The sequence below is a fragment of the Panthera leo genome, chromosome E1 (genome assembly GCF_018350215.1).
Source record: "Panthera leo isolate Ple1 chromosome E1, P.leo_Ple1_pat1.1, whole genome shotgun sequence".
NCBI classification, from domain to species: Eukaryota; Metazoa; Chordata; class Mammalia; order Carnivora; family Felidae; genus Panthera; species Panthera leo.
In genome coordinates, this window is record NC_056692.1 from 24,539,921 (window position 1) to 24,566,476 (window position 26,556).

General features: G+C 44.9%; 1 long non-coding RNA gene across 1 annotated transcript; it reads right to left on the reverse strand.

The window, feature by feature from the left end:
• Window positions 1–5,461: 5,461 nt before the first annotated feature.
• On the reverse strand, window positions 5,462–21,308 carry LOC122206074. Its single transcript, XR_006196357.1, has 2 exons — window positions 19,187–21,308; window positions 5,462–10,153 (listed from the first exon to the last, which is right to left on the reverse strand). It is a non-coding gene; the product is annotated as an uncharacterized LOC122206074 (long non-coding RNA).
• Between the last annotated feature and the right edge of the window lie 5,248 nt (window positions 21,309–26,556).

Below are 26,556 nucleotides of genomic sequence, written 5' to 3' on the forward strand. Positions count from 1 at the left end.
AAAACTTATGATCGGTTAACTATGAGACAAGTTGCCATATAGTCAACTCTGTGAAACAACACGCTGGTGTCAACCTCTTTCAACGACCGTCTGATTTCACTAATTGAGAAGGGTTTGAAAACCCACGCAGGCAGCAATGGGGAATGTACGATTACTCAACTCTGTGCCACAACAGTGTGGTGAAACCATCCTTCATAACATCTTGCTTCCCTGCCAGGTGTTGTCACCATTTGCAGGGAATTTTGACGAGAGTGACTTCTACTCTATTGTGTAAAAAATGTGGAAAAATGGTCTTTCAACCGACATCCTCTTTCACTAACGAAGTGTTTGAAAACCCATGCTGGGCTTTTGAGGAAACTGCCTTAGAGCCACTCTGTGGGGAATGCATCTTCCAACTAATCTCTTGCTTCACTATAATGAAGCATAATGGGGCTCGAAAACCATAATGGGGCTACAGTGAAAGCGCCACTTACTCGACTCTGTGAAACAGCACGGTCGGGAAACAATCTGTCTCTTAATATCAGTTTGCAAGTGTTTGAAAACAGATGCGGGGCCTATGCACGAGGATCATGCCATGCCTGCGACGTTGTGAAATAACACTGTGGGGAAACCACCTTTCAACTACCATCTCGTTCCTCTTAGAACGGTTTGAAAACCTATGAGAAGCCTAAAAACTAAGGGCCATACACTCAACTGTGTGAAACAACGACGTGGTGAAAAGATCTTTCAAATAACATCTGGTTTCAATCATTGAGAATTGAAGACTATTGGGGGTTATGCGGAAAGGGTCATATACTCAAATCTGTGACACAACATGTGGGGAAACCATCTTTCAATTAACATCTTGTATAACTAAACTGGAAGCGTTAGAAAACCTATGGGGAGCCTATGCCGAAAGTGCCATATACTCGCTCACCTCTGTCAGCCTGCACTTTGCGGAAACCATCTTTAGAGTAATATCCTGTAGCACCAAGTTAGGAAGGAGCGTTTGAAAAACTATGCGGGTAAAACGCAGGAAGTACAAGATACTGACAACTGTGGAACAACACTGTGAGAAACCGTCTTTCAACTCAATTCTTCTTTCATTTAGGTTAGAAGTGTTTGAAAACCTATGCGCGTGCCATTCTTTCAACTAATATCTGATTTCGCCCAGGGTGAACTCTTTTGGAAACCTATGCACAGCCTACACGGTAAGTGCCATATACTGAACTCTGTGAAACAACCCTGTGGGGAAACGATCTTTCAACTAACATTTCGTTTCCCTAAGTTAGAAGTGTTTGAAAAGCTATGCGGGACCTCTGCAGAATTGCCCTATACTCCACTCTCAAACTGAACTCTTAGGGAAGCATTTTTCAGCTAACATCTTTATGAAACTACGTTAGGAGCATTGTAAAACCTGTGTGGGGAACGATGTGGAAAGTGACATATACTGTGGGACACTGTGAGAAAATAGAGTGGACAATCCATCTATCAATTATCTTGGGGCACTAAGTTTGAAGTGTTTGAAAACCTATGCACGGCTTATGGGGAAAGTGCCATATACTCGACTCCTTTCACATATGTGTGTGGGCAAATCCTATGTCATCTAACCTCATGTATCTCTACGACTGAAGGGTTTGCAACCGCAGGCGGGGCCTGCATGAATAAGGCCATATGCAGCACCACTTGGGAAACACCACTGTGGGGAAACCATCCTTCAACTAACATCGTGTTCACTGAGAAGGGTTTGAAACTATGCGGAGCCTTTGCTGAAAGTGCCACGTACAGAACTCGGTGGCAACAACACTGTGGTGAAACGATCTTTCAACGAACATCTCGTTTCAAGCCATAACTCTGTGAAAAAGTTTGCGGGGTATCTGCCGACAGTGCCATATATTCAACTCGGTGAAACTGCACTTTGCAGGAAGGAAGGCTCTTTCAAGTAACATCTGGTATCACGAAGTCAGAAGGGTTTGAAAACCTATGTGGGTAATTAATGATGAGGAAAGTGACACATACTGGATACTGTGAGAAAATACCGTGGACAATCCATCTTTCAACTAGCTCGTGTCACTAAGTTAGAAGTGTTTGCAAACCTAGGCGCGGCTTATGCAGAAAGTGCCGTACACTCGACGCTTTGAAAAAAAGCACTCTGGACGAAGATTCTTTCATGAATATGTAGTTTCAGAAAATTAAAGCAGTTTGACAAGCAACGCATGACCTACACGGAAAGTGCCATATACGCAACTCTGTGAAACAACGCTCTGAGGAAATGATCCTTCACCTAACATCTGGTTTCATTAAGTTGTGTTTGAATGCAAATGTTGGCCTAGAAGAATAGAACCATGTACTCAATACCGTGAAACAACAATGTGGTGAAACCATCTTCCGACCACCATCTGCTTTCACTACGTCAGATGTGATTGAAACACCTTACAGGGAGGAACACTTAAAGTGCCGTAAACTCCGCTCTGCCGAACACTGCTGTGGTGAAACATACCTTCAACCAACCTCCGTTTCATTGAGTGACAACGGTTTGAAAAGCTATGCGGGACCCACAGGACAAGTGCCATATACTCAACACTGTGAAACAACACTGTGGAGAAACCCTATTTCAACCAAAACTTCGTTTCACTAAATTAGAAGTCTTTGAAACTCTATGAGCGACAGAGACGGAAAGGGCCATCTATTCAACTCTGTAACAAACAATACTGTGGTGAAAGAAACTTCAACTAACACTTGGTTTCACTGAGAGAACTCTTTGAAGACATAGGCAGGCCTACCCTGTGTCATACATTCATCTCTGTGAATCGACACATGGTGAAACCATCCTTCAGCTAGCATCACGTTTCACCCTGAAGTGTCTGAAAAGTTATGCGCGGGGCTATGCCGACGGTGCCATGCACTCAATTCTGTGAAATTGGACTTTGCGAAAACCACCTTTCAACGAACATCATGTATCGTTACGTTGGAAGGTTTGAAAACATGCGCAGCTTATAGGAAATGCCAGAGAGTCAACTCTGAAAAACCACTGGTGAGAAACTGTCACCGAACATCTGCTTTCACGTCGTTAAAATAGTTTGAAAACTTAGGCATGACTTACAAGGAAACTGCCATCTACCCAAATCTGTTAAGTAACAATCTGGTGAAATTGTCTTTCAGTTAACATCGATCTGGTTTATATGAGTGGCAACTCTGGAAAACTCTCTGGGGTCACCATGGTAAGTGCGTTTGTAGGCACTGGGTTTGACAACCTATGCAGCTCCTAGCCGGAAAAACCAATACACTTCTCTGTGCGAAACAAAACTATGGGGAAATCATCTCGGTACGAACAACTGCTTTCACTAAGTTAGAGCTTGTCCAAAACCATGGCGGGCCCTAGGCAAAAAGTGCCATATACGCAATTCTGTCAAACAACACTGGGGAATCCATCTTCCCACTAACCTCTGGTTTCACTAAGTTACCGGAGTTTGAACAGCCCGGCAGGGAATTGTGCGGAATGTGCCATATACTCAACTCCCTGAAACAACAGTATGCTGAAGCTCTCTTTCAACATTTGGTTTCAGAAACTTAAAGTAATTTCAACACCTAAGCATGACTTCCATGGAACGTGCCATATGCGCAACTGTTGAAACAACACTGTGGTGAAGCCACGTTTCACCTGAAACCTGCTTCCACTAAAGCTACAAATGTTTGAACACACGTGCGGGGCCCAGGCCGATAGTGCCATTTACTACCTTCTGTGAAATATGCTGGGTGAAACATTCCCTCAACTAACATCGGATTTCACCCAGTGAGAACTATTGGAAAACCTACTCAGAGAGTGCAGTAGACGCAACTCTATGAAAGGCCGGGGAGGTTATCGTTCGGTCACCTTGTCATATGGTGAGAAGGGTTTGAAACGTTATGCGAACTCTATGAGGAAAGTGCCTTGTCCTCAACTTTGTGAAACAGCACTGTGGCGAAAGCGTCGTCCCTCTAGCATCTGATCTCAGAATTGGTGGAAAAGGAACGGCGGGTCTACAGGCAACGTGCCATATATTCAACTCTGTAAAACAGCACTGTGGGGAAGGGAAATCTTTCCCCTAAAGCTTCCTTTCACCAAGCTACAAACGTTGCAATGCACATGTGGGGCCTGGGCAGATAGTGCCATAGGCTGCATTCTCTGAAAATAACTGTGGGTGGAACATTCTTTCAAGTAACAGTTGATTTCGCTAAGTGAGAACTCATTGGAAAACCTATGCAAGGCCTACAGGACAAGTGTCGTATACTCATCTCTGTGAAACAACAGGGGGAGAAAGCGTCTTTCAAGTAGCATCCCGTTTCACAAGGTTAGAAGTCTTTGAATAGCTACGCGGAGCCTAGGCCAATAGTGCCAACTCCTCAAACCTGTCACCCTACAGCCTGCAACAACCAAATTTCCACTACCATCTTCCTTCACGAAGGTAGAAGTGTTTGAAAACCTGTGCGGGGAATGATGCGGAAAATGACCTTGAATCGACCCTGTGAGAGACTACTGTGGACAAACCATGTTTCAAGTGACAACTTGTGTCACTAAGGGAGACGCCTTTGAAAACCCTTGCGCGGCTTAGGAGGATAGTGTCATACACACAACTCTGTGAACCAACAGGGTGGAGAAGGAATCTTTCGCCTACCATCTGGTTTCACAAAGTTAAAATGTTTGAAAACCTATGCACGATCTACGTGGCAAGTTCCCTATACTCCACTCTGAAACACTCGGGGGAAATACTCTTTCACCTTAGAGCGTCTTTCACGAAGCGTGCAATGTTTGGATACACACGCGGGGCCTAGGCGGATAGTGTCATATACTCCACTCTGGGAAACAACGTTGCGGTGCAACAATCTTCCAACTGCCATCTGGTTTCACCGAGTGAGAACTCACTGAAAACCTAGGCACGGCTCATAATGTCAAACTGCACTTTGTGGCAACCATCTTTCCAACTAACAGCTTCCATCCCTACATTAGAAGCGTTTCAAAACCTATGCGGGGAACGATGTGGAAAGTGACCCATAGTCGACGCTGTGAGGGAGTACTCTGGACAAACCACCTTGCAAGTAACTTCTCGTTCCACCAAGATAGAAGAGTCTGGAAATCTAAGCACGGACTAGACGGGAAGTGCGAGATGCTCAACTCTGGGAAAACACACTGTGGTGAAAACATCTTTCAACTAGCACCTGATTTCAGTCAGTCACCACCGTTTGAAAACTTAGGCAGGGTCTACGCGGCAGGTGACAAAGAACCTATGAAACAACAAAGCGAAGAAACTCTCTTTCAAGTAACACATCGCTTCACTACATTAGAAGTGGTGGACAAACTATGCGGGTCATGTGCCGACAGAACCGTACACTCAACTCTGTCGAAGTGCACTTGGCGAAAACCATCTTTCAACTTACATCTTGTATCCCTACGTTAGAAGGGTTTGACAAGCCAGGCAGGGAACAACGAGGAAAGGGACATACACACGACCCTGTGAGAGAATACCGTGGACAAACCATCTCTCAACTAACATCTTGTATCACTAAGTCAAAAATGCGTGAAAAAGCAGGCGGGGCCGATAATGACAGGGCCGTATACTCAATTCTGCCAAACAACAAAGTGAGGAAACCATCCTCCAACTAACATCCTGTTTGACGTAGAAAACTTAGAAAATGTATGCTGGAAACGACGTGGAAGGTGACACATAGCAGCCACTGTGAAAGAATCCGGTGGAGAAAGCGTTTTTCAACTGTCATCATGTGTCACTAAGTTACAAGTGTTTCACTCTTTCAGCTCACACCTTGTTCACTACGTTATAAATGTTGGAAAACCCATGGAGGGCTTATGCGGAAAGTGCCTTGTATGTAACTCTGTGAAAAAAACAGTGTGGCAAAACCGTCGTTAAGAAAGATCTCGTTTCACAAAATTAGAAGAGTTTGAAACCCTATGCGGGGCGTACAGGGAAAGCGCTATACACTCACCTCAGGGATACAAACACTTGGGGAAACAACCTTTCACTGAACGTCTGGTTACACTAAATTACAAGCGTCGAAAAACACATGCGGGGCCGAAGTGGAGAGTGCCGTACACTCCTTTCTGGGAAAGAACATTGGGAGGAAACCGTCGTTCACGGTCTACCCCGGGTCTCACTAAGTGAAACGTGCTTGGAAACCTATGTGAAGCCTACACGGAAAGTGCCATCACCTTGCGAAAAGCTTGTGGGGAAACGTTGTTTCAACTATCATCTAGTTTCACTAAGTTAAAATGGCTTCACAGCTATGCGGGATCTATGCGGAAAGGGCCATATAGGCAACTCTGAGATAGACCACTGTGTGGAACCCATCCTCCAACTCATCTCTCGCTTCACTAAGTTAGAGGTGTTTGAAAACCACGCGGGGCCTACACCGAAAGTGTCTCATACTCACCTCGGGACACAAGTCTATCTGGGAAGCATCTTTCTGCTGAGATCTGGTTGCACTCAGTAACAAGTGTTTGAAAACGCACGCAGGGCGTAGCAGGATGGTGCCATACACTCACCTCTGGGAAACTACACTGTGGGGAAGCCGCCTTTCAACTACCGTCTGGGTTCGCTGAGATAGGAGTGTTTGAAAACCTAGGAGAAGCCTAACGGCTAAGTGCCACATACTCAACTGTGGGAAACAACAGTGTGCTGAAACGATCTTTCAGCTCACATCTGGCCTCACGAATTGAAAGCGGTTTGAAAACTATTCGGGGTCTAGGCGGAAAGTGCCAGGTACTCAGCTCTGTGACACAAGAGCTTGGGGAACCATCTTCCAACTAAAATATTTCACTACGTTAGAAGTCTTTGAAAACCGGGCGGAGACTACACCAAAAGTGTCATACAGTCACCTCTGTGAGTCACTGTGGGGAAGCCATTTTTCCAATAACGTCTCTCTTCACGAGGTTGGAAGTATTTGAACACCCGTGCAGGGCCGGCGTCAAAAGTGCCATATAGTCAACTCTGAAACAACACTGTGGGGTTTCCACGTTTCAATTAACCTCTTCTTGTTCCACTTAGAAGTGTTTGCAAACCTATGCCGGTACTACGCGGGAAGTGCTATAGGCTCAACTCTGTAAAACTCACTGTGGTGAAGCCACAGGCTTCACCCCACAGCCAAAGGGCATCTGGGTTCACTTGTTGGAAGTATGTGAAAACCTATGGGGGCTTATGCGGAAAGGGCCCTATGCTCAAGTGTGTCAAGCAGCTTTTGGGGAAACCACCTTTCAACTAACATCTTGTTTCACCGTGTTAGAAGTGTTTCCAACACTCTCCTAGGAACCATGAGAAAAGTGACATATACTCGACACAGCCAAATCGTACCGTGGAGAAACGGTCTTCCAACTCACATCTGCTGTCGCCAAGTTAAAAGGGTTGGAAAACTTCTGCAGGGCCTATGCGCAAGGGCCGTGTACTCCATTCTGTGAAACGACGCTGTAGGGAAACAGTCTTGCGACTAACATCTGGTTTCACTGTGAACTGTCTGAAAACCTACAAAGTGCCATAGAGTCAACTGTGTGAAAGAGCACTCTGGGTAAAAGGTCTTGTGACCACCTGATTTAGGACGTTAGAAGCATTTGCAAAACTACGCCGGGATGAATGCAGAAAGTGCCATATACTCAACTCTGTCAAGCTGCACTTTGGCGAAACCATCTTTCAACTAACACCTTGTGTCGCTACCATAGAAAAATGTTTGAAAACCTATGGAGGGAATGATGTGGAAAGGGTCATATATACGCAGCTCTGTCCAACCGGGCTTTGGGGAAACCACCTTTCAAGTGACATTTGATTCAACTAAATTGGAAGTGTCTGAAAGCTCCTGTGTGGTGGTCCAGACTGAAAGGGCCTCCCACTCTATGAAAGAACACTGTGGGGAAAACGTCTTTCAACGTTCTCTTTCACTAAGTCAGAAGTGTTGGAAACCCCATGCGGGGATCGATGGGGAAAGTGACGTTGTGAGAGAGTACTGGGAAGAAACCATCTTTCAACTGGCATCTTGTTTCACTGAGAACTGTTTGAAAACATATGCACGGCCTACAAAGTGTACTAGAGTCAACTGTGTGAAAGAACACAGTGGGGAAAAATCATCTTTTAACTAACAGCTCGTTTCGCTCAGTTGGAAGTGTTTGAAGACCTATGTGGGGATCGAGGGGGAAGGTTACATACACCAGCCACTGTGAAAAGAACACTGTGCAGAAACCTTCTTTCAACTGATATCCTGTTTCACCTGGTTAGAAGTGTTTGAAGAACTCCGTGGGGGCTTATGCAGAAAGTGCCATGTACTCTGTCAAGTCCCTGCACGTTGGGACACCCTTTTGTGGAGAAACCGTCCTTCAACCACCATGTTAGAGTTATTATGTTATGTCTGAGTTACGTTATGTTACAGTTACGTCATGTTATGTTATGTTATGTTATGTTATGTTATGTTATGTTTTTCATGTTACGTTCTGTTATAGCTATTTGAAAACTTTATGCGGGGTCTATGTATAAAGTGCCATACACTCTGGCAAATAACACTGTGCGGAAACCGTCTTTCAACCAAAATCCTATTTCACTACATTAGAAGTGTTGGAAAACCCATGTGGAGTCGACACCAAAAGTGCCATGTACTCAACCTTGTGAAACAACTGTGTGGTGAAACTATCATCTGCTTCCACTGTTAGAAGTACTTGAAGACCCACGCAGGGCCAACAACGAAAGTGCCATCTACAAAACTGTATGAAGAAACACTGTGGGGAAACAGCTTGCCACTAAAATCTTATTCCAATCAGATGAAATTGTTTGAAAACCTATGCGGAGCTTCTAATGAAAGTGCCATACATACACTCATCTCTGTGAAACAACAGCTTATCTGAGAGTTTTATACTCAACTCTATGGAAGAAGACGGTGGGGAAACCTCTCACCTAACATGTGGTTTCTCGAAGCTAGACGTGTGAAAACCAGGTTGCGGCCTATGCAGAAAGTGCCTTACACTCAAATCTGTGAAAGCAGAGTGTGCGGAACCATCTTTCAACAAACTTTCGGTTTCACTAATTTGGAAGTGATGGAAAACTTATGATCGGTTAACTATGAGACAAGTTGCCATATAGTCAACTCTGTGAAACAACACGCTGGTGTCAACCTCTTTCAACGACCGTCTGATTTCACTAATTGAGAAGGGTTTGAAAACCCACGCAGGCAGCAATGGGGAATGTACGATTACTCAACTCTGTGCCACAACAGTGTGGTGAAACCATCCTTCATAACATCTTGCTTCCCTGCCAGGTGTTGTCACCATTTGCAGGGAATTTTGACGAGAGTGACTTCTACTCTATTGTGTAAAAAATGTGGAAAAATGGTCTTTCAACCGACATCCTCTTTCACTAACGAAGTGTTTGAAAACCCATGCTGGGCTTTTGAGGAAACTGCCTTAGAGCCACTCTGTGGGGAATGCATCTTCCAACTAATCTCTTGCTTCACTATAATGAAGCATAATGGGGCTCGAAAACCATAATGGGGCTACAGTGAAAGCGCCACTTACTCGACTCTGTGAAACAGCACGGTCGGGAAACAATCTGTCTCTTAATATCAGTTTGCAAGTGTTTGAAAACAGATGCGGGGCCTATGCACGAGGATCATGCCATGCCTGCGACGTTGTGAAATAACACTGTGGGGAAACCACCTTTCAACTACCATCTCGTTCCTCTTAGAACGGTTTGAAAACCTATGAGAAGCCTAAAAACTAAGGGCCATACACTCAACTGTGTGAAACAACGACGTGGTGAAAAGATCTTTCAAATAACATCTGGTTTCAATCATTGAGAATTGAAGACTATTGGGGGTTATGCGGAAAGGGTCATATACTCAAATCTGTGACACAACATGTGGGGAAACCATCTTTCAATTAACATCTTGTATAACTAAACTGGAAGCGTTAGAAAACCTATGGGGAGCCTATGCCGAAAGTGCCATATACTCGCTCACCTCTGTCAGCCTGCACTTTGCGGAAACCATCTTTAGAGTAATATCCTGTAGCACCAAGTTAGGAAGGAGCGTTTGAAAAACTATGCGGGTAAAACGCAGGAAGTACAAGATACTGACAACTGTGGAACAACACTGTGAGAAACCGTCTTTCAACTCAATTCTTCTTTCATTTAGGTTAGAAGTGTTTGAAAACCTATGCGCGTGCCATTCTTTCAACTAATATCTGATTTCGCCCAGGGTGAACTCTTTTGGAAACCTATGCACAGCCTACACGGTAAGTGCCATATACTGAACTCTGTGAAACAACCCTGTGGGGAAACGATCTTTCAACTAACATTTCGTTTCCCTAAGTTAGAAGTGTTTGAAAAGCTATGCGGGACCTCTGCAGAATTGCCCTATACTCCACTCTCAAACTGAACTCTTAGGGAAGCATTTTTCAGCTAACATCTTTATGAAACTACGTTAGGAGCATTGTAAAACCTGTGTGGGGAACGATGTGGAAAGTGACATATACTGTGGGACACTGTGAGAAAATAGAGTGGACAATCCATCTATCAATTATCTTGGGGCACTAAGTTTGAAGTGTTTGAAAACCTATGCACGGCTTATGGGGAAAGTGCCATATACTCGACTCCTTTCACATATGTGTGTGGGCAAATCCTATGTCATCTAACCTCATGTATCTCTACGACTGAAGGGTTTGCAACCGCAGGCGGGGCCTGCATGAATAAGGCCATATGCAGCACCACTTGGGAAACACCACTGTGGGGAAACCATCCTTCAACTAACATCGTGTTCACTGAGAAGGGTTTGAAACTATGCGGAGCCTTTGCTGAAAGTGCCACGTACAGAACTCGGTGGCAACAACACTGTGGTGAAACGATCTTTCAACGAACATCTCGTTTCAAGCCATAACTCTGTGAAAAAGTTTGCGGGGTATCTGCCGACAGTGCCATATATTCAACTCGGTGAAACTGCACTTTGCAGGAAGGAAGGCTCTTTCAAGTAACATCTGGTATCACGAAGTCAGAAGGGTTTGAAAACCTATGTGGGTAATTAATGATGAGGAAAGTGACACATACTGGATACTGTGAGAAAATACCGTGGACAATCCATCTTTCAACTAGCTCGTGTCACTAAGTTAGAAGTGTTTGCAAACCTAGGCGCGGCTTATGCAGAAAGTGCCGTACACTCGACGCTTTGAAAAAAAGCACTCTGGACGAAGATTCTTTCATGAATATGTAGTTTCAGAAAATTAAAGCAGTTTGACAAGCAACGCATGACCTACACGGAAAGTGCCATATACGCAACTCTGTGAAACAACGCTCTGAGGAAATGATCCTTCACCTAACATCTGGTTTCATTAAGTTGTGTTTGAATGCAAATGTTGGCCTAGAAGAATAGAACCATGTACTCAATACCGTGAAACAACAATGTGGTGAAACCATCTTCCGACCACCATCTGCTTTCACTACGTCAGATGTGATTGAAACACCTTACAGGGAGGAACACTTAAAGTGCCGTAAACTCCGCTCTGCCGAACACTGCTGTGGTGAAACATACCTTCAACCAACCTCCGTTTCATTGAGTGACAACGGTTTGAAAAGCTATGCGGGACCCACAGGACAAGTGCCATATACTCAACACTGTGAAACAACACTGTGGAGAAACCCTATTTCAACCAAAACTTCGTTTCACTAAATTAGAAGTCTTTGAAACTCTATGAGCGACAGAGACGGAAAGGGCCATCTATTCAACTCTGTAACAAACAATACTGTGGTGAAAGAAACTTCAACTAACACTTGGTTTCACTGAGAGAACTCTTTGAAGACATAGGCAGGCCTACCCTGTGTCATACATTCATCTCTGTGAATCGACACATGGTGAAACCATCCTTCAGCTAGCATCACGTTTCACCCTGAAGTGTCTGAAAAGTTATGCGCGGGGCTATGCCGACGGTGCCATGCACTCAATTCTGTGAAATTGGACTTTGCGAAAACCACCTTTCAACGAACATCATGTATCGTTACGTTGGAAGGTTTGAAAACATGCGCAGCTTATAGGAAATGCCAGAGAGTCAACTCTGAAAAACCACTGGTGAGAAACTGTCACCGAACATCTGCTTTCACGTCGTTAAAATAGTTTGAAAACTTAGGCATGACTTACAAGGAAACTGCCATCTACCCAAATCTGTTAAGTAACAATCTGGTGAAATTGTCTTTCAGTTAACATCGATCTGGTTTATATGAGTGGCAACTCTGGAAAACTCTCTGGGGTCACCATGGTAAGTGCGTTTGTAGGCACTGGGTTTGACAACCTATGCAGCTCCTAGCCGGAAAAACCAATACACTTCTCTGTGCGAAACAAAACTATGGGGAAATCATCTCGGTACGAACAACTGCTTTCACTAAGTTAGAGCTTGTCCAAAACCATGGCGGGCCCTAGGCAAAAAGTGCCATATACGCAATTCTGTCAAACAACACTGGGGAATCCATCTTCCCACTAACCTCTGGTTTCACTAAGTTACCGGAGTTTGAACAGCCCGGCAGGGAATTGTGCGGAATGTGCCATATACTCAACTCCCTGAAACAACAGTATGCTGAAGCTCTCTTTCAACATTTGGTTTCAGAAACTTAAAGTAATTTCAACACCTAAGCATGACTTCCATGGAACGTGCCATATGCGCAACTGTTGAAACAACACTGTGGTGAAGCCACGTTTCACCTGAAACCTGCTTCCACTAAAGCTACAAATGTTTGAACACACGTGCGGGGCCCAGGCCGATAGTGCCATTTACTACCTTCTGTGAAATATGCTGGGTGAAACATTCCCTCAACTAACATCGGATTTCACCCAGTGAGAACTATTGGAAAACCTACTCAGAGAGTGCAGTAGACGCAACTCTATGAAAGGCCGGGGAGGTTATCGTTCGGTCACCTTGTCATATGGTGAGAAGGGTTTGAAACGTTATGCGAACTCTATGAGGAAAGTGCCTTGTCCTCAACTTTGTGAAACAGCACTGTGGCGAAAGCGTCGTCCCTCTAGCATCTGATCTCAGAATTGGTGGAAAAGGAACGGCGGGTCTACAGGCAACGTGCCATATATTCAACTCTGTAAAACAGCACTGTGGGGAAGGGAAATCTTTCCCCTAAAGCTTCCTTTCACCAAGCTACAAACGTTGCAATGCACATGTGGGGCCTGGGCAGATAGTGCCATAGGCTGCATTCTCTGAAAATAACTGTGGGTGGAACATTCTTTCAAGTAACAGTTGATTTCGCTAAGTGAGAACTCATTGGAAAACCTATGCAAGGCCTACAGGACAAGTGTCGTATACTCATCTCTGTGAAACAACAGGGGGAGAAAGCGTCTTTCAAGTAGCATCCCGTTTCACAAGGTTAGAAGTCTTTGAATAGCTACGCGGAGCCTAGGCCAATAGTGCCAACTCCTCAAACCTGTCACCCTACAGCCTGCAACAACCAAATTTCCACTACCATCTTCCTTCACGAAGGTAGAAGTGTTTGAAAACCTGTGCGGGGAATGATGCGGAAAATGACCTTGAATCGACCCTGTGAGAGACTACTGTGGACAAACCATGTTTCAAGTGACAACTTGTGTCACTAAGGGAGACGCCTTTGAAAACCCTTGCGCGGCTTAGGAGGATAGTGTCATACACACAACTCTGTGAACCAACAGGGTGGAGAAGGAATCTTTCGCCTACCATCTGGTTTCACAAAGTTAAAATGTTTGAAAACCTATGCACGATCTACGTGGCAAGTTCCCTATACTCCACTCTGAAACACTCGGGGGAAATACTCTTTCACCTTAGAGCGTCTTTCACGAAGCGTGCAATGTTTGGATACACACGCGGGGCCTAGGCGGATAGTGTCATATACTCCACTCTGGGAAACAACGTTGCGGTGCAACAATCTTCCAACTGCCATCTGGTTTCACCGAGTGAGAACTCACTGAAAACCTAGGCACGGCTCATAATGTCAAACTGCACTTTGTGGCAACCATCTTTCCAACTAACAGCTTCCATCCCTACATTAGAAGCGTTTCAAAACCTATGCGGGGAACGATGTGGAAAGTGACCCATAGTCGACGCTGTGAGGGAGTACTCTGGACAAACCACCTTGCAAGTAACTTCTCGTTCCACCAAGATAGAAGAGTCTGGAAATCTAAGCACGGACTAGACGGGAAGTGCGAGATGCTCAACTCTGGGAAAACACACTGTGGTGAAAACATCTTTCAACTAGCACCTGATTTCAGTCAGTCACCACCGTTTGAAAACTTAGGCAGGGTCTACGCGGCAGGTGACAAAGAACCTATGAAACAACAAAGCGAAGAAACTCTCTTTCAAGTAACACATCGCTTCACTACATTAGAAGTGGTGGACAAACTATGCGGGTCATGTGCCGACAGAACCGTACACTCAACTCTGTCGAAGTGCACTTGGCGAAAACCATCTTTCAACTTACATCTTGTATCCCTACGTTAGAAGGGTTTGACAAGCCAGGCAGGGAACAACGAGGAAAGGGACATACACACGACCCTGTGAGAGAATACCGTGGACAAACCATCTCTCAACTAACATCTTGTATCACTAAGTCAAAAATGCGTGAAAAAGCAGGCGGGGCCGATAATGACAGGGCCGTATACTCAATTCTGCCAAACAACAAAGTGAGGAAACCATCCTCCAACTAACATCCTGTTTGACGTAGAAAACTTAGAAAATGTATGCTGGAAACGACGTGGAAGGTGACACATAGCAGCCACTGTGAAAGAATCCGGTGGAGAAAGCGTTTTTCAACTGTCATCATGTGTCACTAAGTTACAAGTGTTTCACTCTTTCAGCTCACACCTTGTTCACTACGTTATAAATGTTGGAAAACCCATGGAGGGCTTATGCGGAAAGTGCCTTGTATGTAACTCTGTGAAAAAAACAGTGTGGCAAAACCGTCGTTAAGAAAGATCTCGTTTCACAAAATTAGAAGAGTTTGAAACCCTATGCGGGGCGTACAGGGAAAGCGCTATACACTCACCTCAGGGATACAAACACTTGGGGAAACAACCTTTCACTGAACGTCTGGTTACACTAAATTACAAGCGTCGAAAAACACATGCGGGGCCGAAGTGGAGAGTGCCGTACACTCCTTTCTGGGAAAGAACATTGGGAGGAAACCGTCGTTCACGGTCTACCCCGGGTCTCACTAAGTGAAACGTGCTTGGAAACCTATGTGAAGCCTACACGGAAAGTGCCATCACCTTGCGAAAAGCTTGTGGGGAAACGTTGTTTCAACTATCATCTAGTTTCACTAAGTTAAAATGGCTTCACAGCTATGCGGGATCTATGCGGAAAGGGCCATATAGGCAACTCTGAGATAGACCACTGTGTGGAACCCATCCTCCAACTCATCTCTCGCTTCACTAAGTTAGAGGTGTTTGAAAACCACGCGGGGCCTACACCGAAAGTGTCTCATACTCACCTCGGGACACAAGTCTATCTGGGAAGCATCTTTCTGCTGAGATCTGGTTGCACTCAGTAACAAGTGTTTGAAAACGCACGCAGGGCGTAGCAGGATGGTGCCATACACTCACCTCTGGGAAACTACACTGTGGGGAAGCCGCCTTTCAACTACCGTCTGGGTTCGCTGAGATAGGAGTGTTTGAAAACCTAGGAGAAGCCTAACGGCTAAGTGCCACATACTCAACTGTGGGAAACAACAGTGTGCTGAAACGATCTTTCAGCTCACATCTGGCCTCACGAATTGAAAGCGGTTTGAAAACTATTCGGGGTCTAGGCGGAAAGTGCCAGGTACTCAGCTCTGTGACACAAGAGCTTGGGGAACCATCTTCCAACTAAAATATTTCACTACGTTAGAAGTCTTTGAAAACCGGGCGGAGACTACACCAAAAGTGTCATACAGTCACCTCTGTGAGTCACTGTGGGGAAGCCATTTTTCCAATAACGTCTCTCTTCACGAGGTTGGAAGTATTTGAACACCCGTGCAGGGCCGGCGTCAAAAGTGCCATATAGTCAACTCTGAAACAACACTGTGGGGTTTCCACGTTTCAATTAACCTCTTCTTGTTCCACTTAGAAGTGTTTGCAAACCTATGCCGGTACTACGCGGGAAGTGCTATAGGCTCAACTCTGTAAAACTCACTGTGGTGAAGCCACAGGCTTCACCCCACAGCCAAAGGGCATCTGGGTTCACTTGTTGGAAGTATGTGAAAACCTATGGGGGCTTATGCGGAAAGGGCCCTATGCTCAAGTGTGTCAAGCAGCTTTTGGGGAAACCACCTTTCAACTAACATCTTGTTTCACCGTGTTAGAAGTGTTTCCAACACTCTCCTAGGAACCATGAGAAAAGTGACATATACTCGACACAGCCAAATCGTACCGTGGAGAAACGGTCTTCCAACTCACATCTGCTGTCGCCAAGTTAAAAGGGTTGGAAAACTTCTGCAGGGCCTATGCGCAAGGGCCGTGTACTCCATTCTGTGAAACGACGCTGTAGGGAAACAGTCTTGCGACTAACATCTGGTTTCACTGTGAACTGTCTGAAAACCTACAAAGTGCCATAGAGTCAACTGTGTGAAAGAGCACTCTGGGTAAAAGGTCTTGTGACCACCTGATTTAGGACGTTAGAAGCATTTGCAAAACTACGCCGGGATGAATGCAGAAAGTGCCATATACTCAACTCTGTCAAGCTGCACTTTGGCGAAACCATCTTTCAACTAACACCTTGTGTCGCTACCATAGAAAAATGTTTGAAAACCTATGGAGGGAATGATGTGGAAAGGGTCATATATACGCAGCTCTGTCCAACCGGGCTTTGGGGAAACCACCTTTCAAGTGACATTTGATTCAACTAAATTGGAAGTGTCTGAAAGCTCCTGTGTGGTGGTCCAGACTGAAAGGGCCTCCCACTCTATGAAAGAACACTGTGGGGAAAACGTCTTTCAACGTTCTCTTTCACTAAGTCAGAAGTGTTGGAAACCCCATGCGGGGATCGATGGGGAAAGTGACGTTGTGAGAGAGTACTGGGAAGAAACCATCTTTCAACTGGCATCTTGTTTCACTGAGAACTGTTTGAAAACATATGCACGGCCTACAAAGTGTACTAGAGTCAACTGTGTGAAAGAACACAGTGGGGAAAAATCATCTTTTAACTAACAGCTCGTTTCGCTCAGTTGGAAGTGTTTGAAGACCTATGTGGGGATCGAGGGGGAAGGTTACATACACCAGCCACTGTGAAAAGAACACTGTGCAGAAACCTTCTTTCAACTGATATCCTGTTTCACCTGGTTAGAAGTGTTTGAAGAACTCCGTGGGGGCTTATGCAGAAAGTGCCATGTACTCTGTCAAGTCCCTGCACGTTGGGACACCCTTTTGTGGAGAAACCGTCCTTCAACCACCATGTTAGAGTTATTATGTTATGTCTGAGTTACGTTATGTTACAGTTACGTCATGTTATGTTATGTTATGTTATGTTATGTTATGTTTCATGTTACGTTCTGTTATAGCTATTTGAAAACTTTATGCGGGGTCTATGTATAAAGTGCCATACACTCTGGCAAATAACACTGTGCGGAAACCGTCTTTCAACCAAAATCCTATTTCACTACATTAGAAGTGTTGGAAAACCCATGTGGAGTCGACACCAAAAGTGCCATGTACTCAACCTTGTGAAACAACTGTGTGGTGAAACTATCATCTGCTTCCACTGTTAGAAGTACTTGAAGACCCACGCAGGGCCAACAACGAAAGTGCCATCTACAAAACTGTATGAAGAAACACTGTGGGGAAACAGCTTGCCACTAAAATCTTATTCCAATCAGATGAAATTGTTTGAAAACCTATGCGGAGCTTCTAATGAAAGTGCCATACACTCATCTCTGTGAAACAACAGCTTATCTGAGAGTTTTATACTCAACTCTATGGAAGAAGACGGTGGGGAAACCTCTCACCTAACATGTGGTTTCTCGAAGCTAGACGTGTGAAAACCAGGTTGCGGCCTATGCAGAAAGTGCCTTACACTCAAATCTGTGAAAGCAGAGTGTGCGGAACCATCTTTCAACAAACTTTCGGTTTCACTAATTTGGAAGTGATGGAAAACTTATGATCGGTTAACTATGAGACAAGTTGCCATATAGTCAACTCTGTGAAACAACACGCTGGTGTCAACCTCTTTCAACGACCGTCTGATTTCACTAATTGAGAAGGGTTTGAAAACCCACGCAGGCAGCAATGGGGAATGTACGATTACTCAACTCTGTGCCACAACAGTGTGGTGAAACCATCCTTCATAACATCTTGCTTCCCTGCCAGGTGTTGTCACCATTTGCAGGGAATTTTGACGAGAGTGACTTCTACTCTATTGTGTAAAAAATGTGGAAAAATGGTCTTTCAACCGACATCCTCTTTCACTAACGAAGTGTTTGAAAACCCATGCTGGGCTTTTGAGGAAACTGCCTTAGAGCCACTCTGTGGGGAATGCATCTTCCAACTAATCTCTTGCTTCACTATAATGAAGCATAATGGGGCTCGAAAACCATAATGGGGCTACAGTGAAAGCGCCACTTACTCGACTCTGTGAAACAGCACGGTCGGGAAACAATCTGTCTCTTAATATCAGTTTGCAAGTGTTTGAAAACAGATGCGGGGCCTATGCACGAGGATCATGCCATGCCTGCGACGTTGTGAAATAACACTGTGGGGAAACCACCTTTCAACTACCATCTCGTTCCTCTTAGAACGGTTTGAAAACCTATGAGAAGCCTAAAAACTAAGGGCCATACACTCAACTGTGTGAAACAACGACGTGGTGAAAAGATCTTTCAAATAACATCTGGTTTCAATCATTGAGAATTGAAGACTATTGGGGGTTATGCGGAAAGGGTCATATACTCAAATCTGTGACACAACATGTGGGGAAACCATCTTTCAATTAACATCTTGTATAACTAAACTGGAAGCGTTAGAAAACCTATGGGGAGCCTATGCCGAAAGTGCCATATACTCGCTCACCTCTGTCAGCCTGCACTTTGCGGAAACCATCTTTAGAGTAATATCCTGTAGCACCAAGTTAGGAAGGAGCGTTTGAAAAACTATGCGGGTAAAACGCAGGAAGTACAAGATACTGACAACTGTGGAACAACACTGTGAGAAACCGTCTTTCAACTCAATTCTTCTTTCATTTAGGTTAGAAGTGTTTGAAAACCTATGCGCGGCGTATGGGGAAAGTGCCATTCTTTCAACTAATATCTGATTTCGCCCAGGGTGAACTCTTTTGGAAACCTATGCACAGCCTACACGGTAAGTGCCATATACTGAACTCTGTGAAACAACCCTGTGGGGAAACGATCTTTCAACTAACATTTCGTTTCCCTAAGTTAGAAGTGTTTGAAAAGCTATGCGGGACCTCTGCAGAATTGCCCTATACTCCACTCTCAAACTGAACTCTTAGGGAAGCATTTTTCAGCTAACATCTTTATGAAACTACGTTAGGAGCATTGTAAAACCTGTGTGGGGAACGATGTGGAAAGTGACATATACTGTGGGACACTGTGAGAAAATAGAGTGGACAATCCATCTATCAATTATCTTGGGGCACTAAGTTTGAAGTGTTTGAAAACCTATGCACGGCTTATGGGGAAAGTGCCATATACTCGACTCCTTTCACATATGTGTGTGGGCAAATCCTATGTCATCTAACCTCATGTATCTCTACGACTGAAGGGTTTGCAACCGCAGGCGGGGCCTGCATGAATAAGGCCATATGCAGCACCACTTGGGAAACACCACTGTGGGGAAACCATCCTTCAACTAACATCGTGTTCACTGAGAAGGGTTTGAAACTATGCGGAGCCTTTGCTGAAAGTGCCACGTACAGAACTCGGTGGCAACAACACTGTGGTGAAACGATCTTTCAACGAACATCTCGTTTCAAGCCATAACTCTGTGAAAAAGTTTGCGGGGTATCTGCCGACAGTGCCATATATTCAACTCGGTGAAACTGCACTTTGCAGGAAGGAAGGCTCTTTCAAGTAACATCTGGTATCACGAAGTCAGAAGGGTTTGAAAACCTATGTGGGTAATTAATGATGAGGAAAGTGACACATACTGGATACTGTGAGAAAATACCGTGGACAATCCATCTTTCAACTAGCTCGTGTCACTAAGTTAGAAGTGTTTGCAAACCTAGGCGCGGCTTATGCAGAAAGTGCCGTACACTCGACGCTTTGAAAAAAAGCACTCTGGACGAAGATTCTTTCATGAATATGTAGTTTCAGAAAATTAAAGCAGTTTGACAAGCAACGCATGACCTACACGGAAAGTGCCATATACGCAACTCTGTGAAACAACGCTCTGAGGAAATGATCCTTCACCTAACATCTGGTTTCATTAAGTTGTGTTTGAATGCAAATGTTGGCCTAGAAGAATAGAACCATGTACTCAATACCGTGAAACAACAATGTGGTGAAACCATCTTCCGACCACCATCTGCTTTCACTACGTCAGATGTGATTGAAACACCTTACAGGGAGGAACACTTAAAGTGCCGTAAACTCCGCTCTGCCGAACACTGCTGTGGTGAAACATACCTTCAACCAACCTCCGTTTCATTGAGTGACAACGGTTTGAAAAGCTATGCGGGACCCACAGGACAAGTGCCATATACTCAACACTGTGAAACAACACTGTGGAGAAACCCTATTTCAACCAAAACTTCGTTTCACTAAATTAGAAGTCTTTGAAACTCTATGAGCGACAGAGACGGAAAGGGCCATCTATTCAACTCTGTAACAAACAATACTGTGGTGAAAGAAACTTCAACTAACACTTGGTTTCACTGAGAGAACTCTTTGAAGACATAGGCAGGCCTACCCTGTGTCATACATTCATCTCTGTGAATCGACACATGGTGAAACCATCCTTCAGCTAGCATCACGTTTCACCCTGAAGTGTCTGAAAAGTTATGCGCGGGGCTATGCCGACGGTGCCATGCACTCAATTCTGTGAAATTGGACTTTGCGAAAACCACCTTTCAGCGAACATCATGTATCGTTACGTTGGAAGGTTTGAAAACATGCGCAGCTTATAGGAAATGCCAGAGAGTCAACTCTGAAAAACCACTGGTGAGAAACTGTCACCGAACATCTGCTTTCACGTCGTTAAAATAGTTTGAAAACTTAGGCATGACTTACAAGGAAACTGCCATCTACCCAAATCTGTTAAGTAACAATCTGGTGAAATTGTCTTTCAGTTAACATCGATCTGGTTTATATGAGTGGCAACTCTGGAAAACTCTCTGGGGTCACCATGGTAAGTGCGTTTGTAGGCACTGGCTTTGACAACCTATGCAGCTCCTAGCCGGAAAAACCAATACACCTCATTCTCTGTGCGAAACAAAACTATGGGGAAATCATCTCGGTACGAACAACTGCTTTCACTAAGTTAGAGCTTGTCCAAAACCATGGCGGGCCCTAGGCAAAAAGTGCCATATACGCAATTCTGTCAAACAACACTGGCGAATCCATCTTCCCACTAACCTCTGGTTTCACTAAGTTACCGGAGTTTGAACAGCCCGGCAGGGAATTGTGCGGAATGTGCCATATACTCAACTCCCTGAAACAACAGTATGCTGAAGCTCTCTTTCAACATTTGGTTTCAGAAACTTAAAGTAATTTCAACACCTAAGCATGACTTCCATGGAACGTGCCATATGCGCAACTGTTGAAACAACACTGTGGTGAAGCCACGTTTCACCTGAAACCTGCTTCCACTAAAGCTACAAATGTTTGAACACACGTGCGGGGCCCAGGCCGATAGTGCCATTTACTACCTTCTGTGAAATATGCTGGGTGAAACATTCCCTCAACTAACATCGGATTTCACCCAGTGAGAACTATTGGAAAACCTACTCAGAGAGTGCAGTAGACGCAACTCTATGAAAGGCCGGGGAGGTTATCGTTCGGTCACCTTGTCATATGGTGAGAAGGGTTTGAAACGTTATGCGAACTCTATGAGGAAAGTGCCTTGTCCTCAACTTTGTGAAACAGCACTGTGGCGAAAGCGTCGTCCCTCTAGCATCTGATCTCAGAATTGGTGGAAAAGGAACGGCGGGTCTACAGGCAACGTGCCATATATTCAACTCTGTAAAACAGCACTGTGGGGAAGGGAAATCTTTCCCCTAAAGCTTCCTTTCACCAAGCTACAAACGTTGCAATGCACATGTGGGGCCTGGGCAGATAGTGCCATAGGCTGCATTCTCTGAAAATAACTGTGGGTGGAACATTCTTTCAAGTAACATTTGATTTCGCTAAGTGAGAACTCATTGGAAAACCTATGCAAGGCCTACAGGACAAGTGTCGTATACTCATCTCTGTGAAACAACAGGGGGAGAAAGCGTCTTTCAAGTAGCATCCCGTTTCACAAGGTTAGAAGTCTTTGAATAGCTACGCGGAGCCTAGGCCAATAGTGCCAACTACTCAAACCTGTCACCCTACAGCCTGCAACAACCAAATTTCCACTACCATCTTCCTTCACGAAGGTAGAAGTGTTTGAAAACCTATGCGGGGAATGATGCGGAAAATGACCTTGAATCGACCCTGTGAGAGACTACTGTGGACAAACCATCTTTCAAGTGACAACTTGTGTCACTAAGGGAGACGCCTTTGAAAACCCTTGCGCGGCTTAGGAGGATAGTGTCATATACACAACTCTGTGAACCAACAGGGTGGAGAAGGAATCTTTCGCCTACCATCTGGTTTCACAAAGTTAAAATGTTTGAAAACCTATGCGCGATCTACGTGGCAAGTTCCCTATACTCCACTCTGAAACACTCGGGGGAAATACTCTTTCACCTTAGAGCGTCTTTCACGAAGTGTGCAATGTTTGGATACACACGCGGGGCCTAGGCGGATAGTGTCATATACTCCACTCTGGGAAACAACGTTGCGGTGCAACAATCTTCCAACTGCCGTCTGGTTTCACCGAGTGAGAACTCACTGAAAACCTAGGCACGGCTCATAATGTCAAACTGCACTTTGTGGCAACCATCTTTCCAACTAACAGCTTCCATCCCTACATTAGAAGCGTTTCAAAACCTATGCGGGGAACGATGTGGAAAGTGACCCATAGTCGACGCTGTGAGGGAGTACTCTGGACAAACCACCTGGCAAGTAACTTCTTGTTCCACCAAGATAGAAGAGTCTGGAAATCTAAGCACGGACTAGACGGGAAGTGCGAGATGCTCAACTCTGGGAAAACACACTGTGGTGAAAACATCTTTCAACTAGCACCTGATTTCAGTCAGTCACCACCGTTTGAAAACTTAGGCAGGGTCTACGCGGCAAGTGACAAAGAACCTGTGAAACAACAAAGCGAAGAAACTCTCTTTCAAGTAACACATCGCTTCACTACATTAGAAGTGGTGGACAAACTATGCGGGTCATGTGCCGACAGAACCGTATACTCAACTCTGTCGAAGTGCACTTGGCGAAAACCATCTTTCAACTTACATCTTGTATCCCTACGTTAGAAGGGTTTGACAAGCCAGGCAGGGAACAACGAGGAAAGGGACATACACACGACCCTGTGAGAGAATACTGTGGACAAACCATCTCTCAACTAACGTCTTGTATCACTAAGTCAAAAATGCGTGAAAAAGCAGGCGGGGCCGATAATGACAGGGCCGTATACTCAATTCTGCCAAACAACAAAGTGAGGAAACCATCCTCCAACTAACATCCTGTCTGACGTAGAAAACTTAGAAAATGTATGCTGGAAACGACGTGGAAGGTGACATATAGCAGCCACTGTGAAAGAATCCTGTGGAGAAAGCGTTTTTCAACTGTCATCATGTGTCACTAAGTTACAAGTGTTTCACTCTTTCAGCTCACACCTTGTTCACTACGTTATAAATGTTGGAAAACCCATGGAGGGCTTATGCGGAAAGTGCCTTGTATGTAACTCTGTGAAAAAAACAGTGTGGCAAAACCGTCGTTAAGAAAGATCTCGTTTCACAAAATTAGAAGAGTTTGAAACCCTATGCGGGGCGTACAGGGAAAGCGCTATACACTCACCTCAGGGATACAAACACTTGGGGAAACAACCTTTCACTGAACGTCTGGTTACACTAAATTACAAGCGTTGAAAAACACATGCGGGGCCGAAGTGGAGAGGGCCGTACACTCCTTTCTGGGAAAGAACATTGGGAGGAAACCGTCGTTCACGGTCTACCCCGGGTCTCACTAAGTGAAACGTGTTTGGAAACCTATGTGAAGCCTACACGGAAAGTGCCATCACCTTGCGAAAAGCTTGTGGGGAAACGTTGTTTCAACTATCATCTACTTTCACTAAGTTAAAATGGCTTCACAGCTATGCGGGATCTATGCGGAAAGGGCCATATAGGCAACTCTGAGATAGACCACTGTGTGGAACCCATCCTCCAACTCATCTCTCGCTTCACTAAGTTAGAGGTGTTTGAAAACCACGCGGGGCCTACACCGAAAGTGTCTCATACTCACCTCGGGACACAAGTCTATCTGGGAAGCATCTTTCTGCTGAGATCTGTTTGCACTCAGTAACAAGTGTTTGAAAACGCACGCAGGGCGTAGCAGGATGGTGCCATACACTCACCTCTGGGAAACTACACTGTGGGGAAGCCGCCTTTCAACTACCGTCTGGGTTCGCTGAGATAGGAGTGTTTGAAAACCTAGGAGAAGCCTAACGGCTAAGTGCCACATACTCAACTGTGGGAAACAACAGTGTGCTGAAACGATCTTTCAGCTCACATCTGGCCTCACGAATTGAAAACGGTTTGAAAACTATTCGGGGTCTAGGCGGAAAGTGCCAGGTACTCAGCTCTGTGACACAAGAGCTTGGGGAACCATCTTCCAACTAAAATATTTCACTACGTTAGAAGTCTTTGAAAACCGGGCGGAGACTACACCAAAAGTGTCATACGGTCAGCTCTGTGAGTCACTGTGGGGAAGCCATTTTTCCAATAACGTCTCTCTTCACGAGGTTGGAAGTATTTGAACACCCGTGCAGGGCCGGCGTCAAAAGTGCCATATAGTCAACTCTGAAACAACACTGTGGGGTTTCCACGTTTCAATTAACCTCTTCTTGTTCCACTTAGAAGTGTTTGCAAACCTATGCCGGTACTACGCGGGAAGTGCTATAGGCTCAACTCTGTAAAACTCACTGTGGTGAAGCCACAGGCTTCACCCCACAGCCAAAGGGCATCTGGGTTCACTTGTTGGAAGTATGTGAAAACCTATGGGGGCTTATGCGGAAAGGGCCCTATGCTCAAGTGTGTCAAGCAGCTTTTGGGGAAACCACCTTTCAACTAACATCTTGTCTCACCGTGTTAGAAGTGTTTCCAACACTCTCCTAGGAACCATGAGAAAAGTGACATATACTCGACACAGCCAAATCGTACTGTGGAGAAACGGTCTTCCAACTCACATCTGCTGTCGCCAAGTTAAAAGGGTTGGAAAACTTCTGCAGGGCTTATGCGCAAGGGCCGTGTACTCCATTCTGTGAAACGACGCTGTAGGGAAACAGTCTTGCGACTAACATCTGGTTTCACTGTGAACTGTCTGAAAACCTACAAAGTGCCATAGAGTCAACTGTGTGAAAGAGCACTCTGGGTAAAAGGTCTTGTGACCACCTGATTTAGGACGTTAGAAGCATTTGCAAAACTACGCCGGGATGAATGCAGAAAGTGCCATATACTCAACTCTGTCAAGCTGCACTTTGGCGAAACCATCTTTCAACTAACACCTTGTGTCGCTACCATAGAAAAATGTTTGAAAACCTATGGAGGGAATGATGTGGAAAGGGTCATATATACGCAGCTCTGTCCAACCGGGCTTTGGGGAAACCACCTTTCAAGTGACATTTGATTCAACTAAATTGGAAGTGTCTGAAAGCTCCTGTGTGGTGGTCCAGACTGAAAGGGCCTCCCACTCTATGAAAGAACACTGTGGGGAAAACGTCTTTCAACGTTCTCTTTCACTAAGTCAGAAGTGTTGGAAACCCCATGCGGGGATCGATGGGGAAAGTGACGTTGTGAGAGAGTACTGGGAAGAAACCATCTTTCAACTGGCATCTTGTTTCACTGAGAACTGTTTGAAAACATATGCACGGCCTACAAAGTGTACTAGAGTCAACTGTGTGAAAGAACACAGTGGGGAAAAATCATCTTTTAACTAACAGCTCGTTTCGCTCAGTTGGAAGTGTTTGAAGACCTATGTGGGGATCGAGGGGGAAGGTTACATACACCAGCCACTGTGAAAAGAACACTGTGCAGAAACCTTCTTTCAACTGATATCCTGTTTCACCTGGTTAGAAGTGTTTGAAGAACTCCGTGGGGGCTTATGCAGAAAGTGCCATGTACTCTGTCAAGTCCCTGCACGTGGGGACACCCTTTTGTGGAGAAACCGTCCTCCAACCACCATGTTAGAGTTATTATGTTATGTCTGAGTTACGTTATGTTACAGTTACGTCATGTTATGTTATGTTATGTTATGTTATGTTTTCATGTTACGTTCTGTTATAGCTATTTGAAAACTTTATGCG